The sequence below is a fragment of the Apteryx mantelli genome, unplaced genomic scaffold (genome assembly GCF_036417845.1).
Source record: "Apteryx mantelli isolate bAptMan1 unplaced genomic scaffold, bAptMan1.hap1 HAP1_SCAFFOLD_44, whole genome shotgun sequence".
NCBI classification, from domain to species: domain Eukaryota; kingdom Metazoa; phylum Chordata; class Aves; order Apterygiformes; family Apterygidae; genus Apteryx; species Apteryx mantelli.
In genome coordinates, this window is record NW_027118782.1 from 1,120,533 (window position 1) to 1,127,356 (window position 6,824).

Here is a 6,824-nt window from a genome sequence, read left to right on the forward strand (position 1 = left end):
CCTGATAGGCCAGTGCTGGTGATGTGGGTGGAGTTTGTGTTTGTGATGTCACTTGTGGCTCAGTGCCTGATAAGCCAGTGCTGCTCCTGTGGGTGGAGTTTGTGTTTGTGATGTCACTTGTGGCTCAGTGCCTGATAGGCCGGTGCTGGTCATGTGGATAGAGTTTGTGTTTGTGATGTCACTTGTGGCTCAGTGCCTGATAGGCCAGTGCTGGTCAAGTTGGTGCAGTTTGTGGTTGTGATGCCTTTTGCGAATCAGTGCCTGATAGGCCAGTGCTGGTCACGTGGGTGGAGTTTGTGTTTGTGATGTCAGTTGTGGCTCAGTGCCTGATAGGCCAGTGCTGTTCATGTGGGTGCAGTTTGTGGTTGTGATGTCACTTGTGGCTCAGTGCCTGATAGGACATTGCTGGTCCTGTGGCTGCAGTTTGTGGTTGTGATGTCACTTGTGGCTGAGTGCCTGATAGGCCAGTGCTGGTTACGTGGGTTCATTTTGTGGTTGTGAGGTCACTTGTGGCTCAGTGCCTGATAGGCCAGTTCTGGTCATGTGGCTGCAGTCTGTGGTTGTGAGGTCACTTGTGGCTCAGTGCCTGATAGGCCAGTGCTGGTCACGTGGGTGGAGTTTGTGTTTGTGATGTCACTTGTGGCTCAGTGCCTGATAGGCCAGTGTTGGTCACATTGGTGCAGTTTGTGTTTGTGATGTCACTTGTGGTTCAGTGCCTGATAGGCCAGTGCTGGTGATGTGGGTGGAGTTTGTGTTTGTGATGTCACTTGTGGCTCAGTGCCTGATAGGCCAGTGTTGGTCACATGGCTGCAGTTTGTGTTTGTGATGTCACTTGTGGCTCAGTGCCTGATAGGCCAATGCTGGTCCTGTGTGTGCAGTTTGTGTTTGTGATGTCACTTGTGGCTGAGTGCCTGATAGGCCAGTGCTGGTCATGTGGCTGCAGTCTGTGGTTGTGAGGTCACTTGTGGCTCAGTGCCTGATAGGCCAGTGCTGGTCCTGTGGCTGAAATTTGTGATTGTGATGTCACTTGTGGCTCAGTGCCTGATAGGCCAGTGCTGGTCACATGTCTGCAGTTTGTTTTTGTGATGTCACTTGTGGCTGAGTGCCTGATAGGCCAGTGCTGGTCCTGTGGTTGCAGTTTGTGGTTGTGATGTCACTTGTGGCTGAGTGCCTGATAGGCCAGTGCTGGTCCTGTGTGTGCAGTTTGTGTTTGTGATGTCACTTGTGGCTGAGTGCCTGATAGGCCAGTGCTGGTCACGTGGGTTCATTTTGTGGTTGTGAGGTCACTTGTGGCTCAGTGCCTGATAGGCCAGTGCTGGTCATGTGGCTGCAGTCTGTGGTTGTGAGGTCACTTGTGGCTCAGTGCCTGATAGGCCAGTGCTGGTGATGTGGGTGGAGTTTGTGTTTGTGATGTCACTTGTGGCTGAGTGCCTGATAGGCCAGTGCTGGTGATGTGGGTGGAGTTTGTGTTTGTGATGTCACTTGTGGCTCAGTGCCTGATAGGCCAGTGCTGGTGGTGTGGGTGGAGTTTGTGTTTGTGATGTCACTTGTGGCTCAGTGCCTGATAGGCCAGTGTTGGTCAAATGGCTGCAGTTTGTGTTTGTGATGTCACTTGTGGCTCAGTGCCTGATAGGCCAGTGCTGGTCCTGTGTGTGCAGTTTGTGGTTGTGAGGTCACTTGTGGCTCAGTGCCTGATAGGCCAGTGCTGGTCACGTGGGTGGAGTTTGTGTTTGTGATGTCACTTGTGGCTGAGTGCCTGATAGGCCAGTGCTGGTGATGTGGGTGGAGTTTGTGTTTGTGATGTCACTTGTGGCTCAGTGCCTGATAGGCCAGTGCTGGTCAAGTGGGTGCAGTTTGTGTTTGTGATGTCACTTGTGGCTCAGTGCCTGATAGGCCAGTGCTGGTCATGTGGCTGCAGTTTATATTTGTGATGTCACTTGTGGCTGAGTGCCTGATAGGCCAGTGCTGGTCATGTGGGTGGAGTTTGTGTTTATGATGTCACTTGTGGCTCAGTGCCTGATAGGCCAGTGCTGGTGATGTGGGTGGAGTTTGTGTTTGTGATGTCACTTGTGGCTCAGTGCCTGATAGGCCAGTGCTGGTCATGTGGCTGCAGTTTGTGGTTGTGATGTCACTTGTGGCTGAGTGCCTGATAGGCCAGTGCTGTCCATGTGGGTGCAGTTTGTGTTTGTGATGTCACTTGTGGCTCAGTGCCTGATAGGCCAGTGTTGGTCACATGGCTGCAGTTAGTGGTTGTGATGTCACTTGTGGCTGAGTGCCTGATAGGCCAGTGCTGGTCCTGTGTGTGCAGTTTGTGTTTGTGATGTCACTTGTGGCTCAGTGCCTGATAGGCCAGTGCTGGTGATGTGGCTGCAGTTTGTGGTTGTGATGTCACTTGTGGCTGAGTGCCTGATAGGCCAGTGCTGGTCATGTGGCTGCAGTTTGTGGTTGTGATGTCACTTGTGGCTCAGTGCGTGAGAGGCCATGCTGCTCCTGTGGGTGGAGTTTGTGTTTGTGATGTCACTTGTGGCTCAGTGCCTGATAGGCCAGTGCTGGTGATGTGGGTGGAGTTTGTGTTTGTGATGTCACTTGTGGCTCAGTGCCTGATAGGCCAGTGCTGGTCACATGGCTGCAGTTTGTGTTTGTGATGTCACTTGTGGCTCAGTGCCTGATAGGCCAGTGCCGGTGATGTGGGTGGAGCTTGTGTTTGTGATGTCACTTGTGGCTCAGTGCCTGATAGGCCAGTGCTGGTCACATGGGTGGAGTTTGTGTTTGTGATGTCACTTGTGGCTCAGTGCCTGATAGGCCAGTGCTGGTCATGTGGGTGCAGTTTGTGGTTGTGATGTCACTTGTGGCTCAGGGCCTCATAGGCCAGTGCTGGTCACGTGGGTGCAGTTTGTGTTTGTGATGTCAGTTGTGGCTCAGTGCCTGATAGGCCAGTGCTGGTCCTGTGTGTGCAGTTTGTGGTTTTGATGTCACTTGTGGCTCAGTGCCTGATAGGCCAGTGCTGGTCCTGTGGCTGCAGTTTGTGTTTGTGATGTCACTTGTGGCTCAGTGCCTGATAGGCCAGTGCTGGTGATGTGGGTGGAGTTTGTGTTTGTGATGTCACTTGTGGCTCAGTGCCTGATAGGCCAGTGCTGGTGATGTGGCTGCAGTTTGTGTTTGTGATGTCACTTGTGGCTCAGTGCCTGATAGGCCAGTGCTGGTGCTGTTGGTGGAGTTTGTGTTTGTGATGTCACTTGTGGCTCAGTGCCTGATAGGCCAGTGCTGGTCACGTGGGTGCAGTTTGTTGTTGTGATGTCATTTGCGGATCAGTGCCTGATAGGCCAGTGCTGGTCACATGGCTGCAGTTTGTGGTTGTGATGTCACTTGTGGCTCAGTGCCTGATAGGCCAGTGCTGGTCACGTGGCTGCAGTTTGTGTTTGTGATGTCACTTGTGGCTCAGTGCCTGATAGGCCAGTGCTGGTCACATGGCTGCAGTTTGTGTTTGTGAGGTCACTTGTGGCTCAGTGCCTGATAGGCCAGTGCTGGTGATGTGGGTGGAGTTTGTGTTTGTGATGTCACTTGTGGCTCAGTGCCTGATAGGCCAGTGCTGGTGGTGTGGGTGGAGTTTGTGTTTGTGATGTCACTTGTGGCTCAGTGCCTGATAGGCCAGTGTTGGTCACATGGCTGCAGTTTGTGTTTGTGATGTCACTTGTGGCTCAGTGCCTGATAGGCCAGTGCTGGTCACATGGCTGCAGTTTGTGTTTGTGATGTCACTTGTGGCTGAGTGCCTGATAGGCCAGTGCTGGTGATGTGGCTGCAGTTTGTGTTTGTGATGTCACTTGTGGCTCAGTGCCTGATAGTCCAGTGCTGGTCCTGTGGCTGAAATTTGTGATTGTGATGTCACTTGTGGCTCAGTGCCTGATAGGCCAGTGCTGGTCACATGTCTGCAGTTTGTGTTTGTGATGTCACTTGTGGCTCAGTGCCTGATAGGCCAGTGCTGGTCACGTGGGTGGAGTTTGTGTTTGTGATGTCACTTGTGGCTGAGTGCCTGATAGGCCAGTGCTGGTCCTGTGGTTGCAGTTTGTGGTTGTGATGTCACTTGTGGCTGAGTGCCTGATAGGCCAGTGCTGGTCCTGTGTGTGCAGTTTGTGTTTGTGATGTCACTTGTGGCTGAGTGCCTGATAGGCCAGTGCTGGTCACGTGGGTTCATTTTGTGGTTGTGAGGTCACTTGTGGCTCAGTGCCTGATAGGCCAGTGCTGGTCATGTGGCTGCAGTCTGTGGTTGTGAGGTCACTTGTGGCTCAGTGCCTGATAGGCCAGTGCTGGTCATGTGGGTGGAGTTTGTGTTTGTGATGTCACTTGTGGCTGAGTGCCTGATAGGCCAGTGCTGGTGATGTGGGTGGAGTTTGTGTTTGTGATGTCACTTGTGGCTGAGTGCCTGATAGGCCAGTGCTGGTGGTGTGGGTGGAGTTTGTGTTTGTGATGTCACTTGTGGCTCAGTGCCTGATAGGCCAGTGTTGGTCACATGGCTGCAGTTTGTGTTTGTGATGTCACTTGTGGCTCAGTGCCTGATAGGCCAGTGCTGGTCATGTGGGTGGAGTTTGTGTTTGTGATGTCACTTGTGGCTGAGTGCCTGATAGGCCAGTGCTGGTGATGTGGGTGGAGTTTGTGTTTGTGATGTCACTTGTGGCTGAGTGCCTGATAGGCCAGTGCTGGTCAAGTGGGTGCAGTTTGTGTTTGTGATGTCACTTGTGGCTCAGTGCCTGATAGGGCAGTGCTGGTCACGTGGGTTCTGATTGAGGTTGTGATGTCACTTGTAGCTCGGTGCCTGATAGGCCAGTGCTGGTGATGTGGGTGGAGTTTGTGTTTATGATGTCAGTTGTGGCTCAGTGCCTGATAGGCCAGTGCTGGTCACGTGGGTGCAGTTTGTGGTTGTGATGTCACTTGTTGCTCAGTGCCTGATAGGTCAGTGCTGGTGATGTGGGTGCAGTTTGTGTTTGTGATGTCAGTTGTGGCTCAGTGCCTGATAGGCCAGTGCTGGTCACGTGGGTGCAGTTTGTGGTTTTGATGTCATTTGCGGATCAGTGCCTGATAGGCCAGTGCTGGTGATGTGGGTGGAGTTTGTGGTTGTGATGTCACTTGTGGCTCAGTGCCTGATAGGCCAGTGCTGGTGATGTGGGTGGAGTTTGTGTTTGTGATGTCACTTGTGGCTCAGTGCCTGATAGGCCAGTGCTGGTGATGTGGGTGCAGTTTTTGGTTGTGATGTCACTTGTGGTTCAGTGCCTGATAGGACATTGCTGGTCCTGTGGCTGCAGTTTGTGTCTGTGATGTCACTTGTGGCTGAGTGCCTGATAGGCCAGTGCTGGTCACGTGGGTTCATTTTGTGGTTGTGAGGTCACTTGTGGCTCAGTGCCTGATAGGCCAGTGCTGGTCATGTGGCTGCAGTCTGTGGTTGTGATGTCATTTGCGGATCAGTGCCTGATAGGCCAGTGCTGGTGATGTGGGTGGAGTTTGTGTTTGTGATGTCACTTGTGGCTGAGTGCCTGATAGGCCAGTGCTGGTGATGTGGGTGGAGTTTGTGTTTGTGATGTCACTTGTGGCTCAGTGCCTGATAGGCCAGTGTTGGTTAAGTTGGTGCAGTTTGTGCTTGTGATGCCATTTGCGAATCAGTGCCTGATAGGGCAGTGCTGGTCACGTGGGTGGAGTTTGTGTTTGTGATGTCACTTGTGGCTCAGTGCCTGATAGGCCAGTGCTGTTCATGTGGGTGCAGTTTGTGGTTGTGAGGTCACTTGTGGCTGAGTGCCTGATAGGCCAGTGCTGGTCATGTGGCTGCAGTCTGTGGTTGTGAGGTCACTTGTGGCTCAGTGCCTGATAGGCCAGTGCTGGTGATGTGGGTGGAGTTTGTGTTTGTGATGTCAGTTGTGGCTCAGTGCCTGATAGGCCAGTGCTGGTGATGTGGGTGGAGTTTGTGGTTGTGATGTCACTTGTGGCTCAGTGCCTGATAGGCCAGTGCTGGTGGTGTGGGTGGAGTTTGTGGTTGTGATGTCACTTGTGGCTCAGTGCCTGATAGGCCAGTGTTGGTCACATGGCTGCAGTTTGTGTTTGTGATGTCACTTGTGGCTCAGTGCCTGATAGGCCAGTGCTGGTCCTGTGTGTGCAGTTTGTGGTTGTGATGTCACTTGTGGCTGAGTGCCTGATAGGCCAGTGCTGGTCCTGTGTGTGCAGTTTGTGTTTGTGATGTCACTTGTGGCTGAGTGCCTGATAGGCCAGTGCTGGTCACATGGCTGCAGTTTGTCGTTGTGATGTCACTTGTGGCTCAGTGCCTGATAAGCCAGTGCTGCTCCTGTGGGTGGAGTTTGTGTTTGTGATGTCACTTGTGGCTTAGTGCCTGATAGGCCGGTGCTGGTCATGTGGACAGAGTTTGTGGTTGTGATGTCACTTGTGGCTGAGTGCCTGATAGGCCAGTGCTGGTCACATGGCTGCAGTTTGTCGTTGTGATGTCACTTGTGGCTCAGTGCCTGATAAGCCAGTGCTGCTCCTGTGGGTGGAGTTTGTGTTTGTGATGTCACTTGTGGCTTAGTGCCTGATAGGCCAGTGCTGGTCACGTGGGTGGAGTTTGTGTTTGTGATGTCACTTGTGGCTCAGTGCCTGATAGGCCAGTGCTGTTCATGTGGGTGCAGTTTGTGGTTGTGATGTCACTTGTGGCTCAGTGCCTGATAGGACATTGCTGGTCCTGTGGCTGCAGTTTGTGGTTGTGATGTCACTTGTGGCTGAGTGCCTGATAGGCCAGTGCTGGTTACGTGGGTTCATTTTGTGGTTGTGAGGTCACTTGTGGCTCAGTG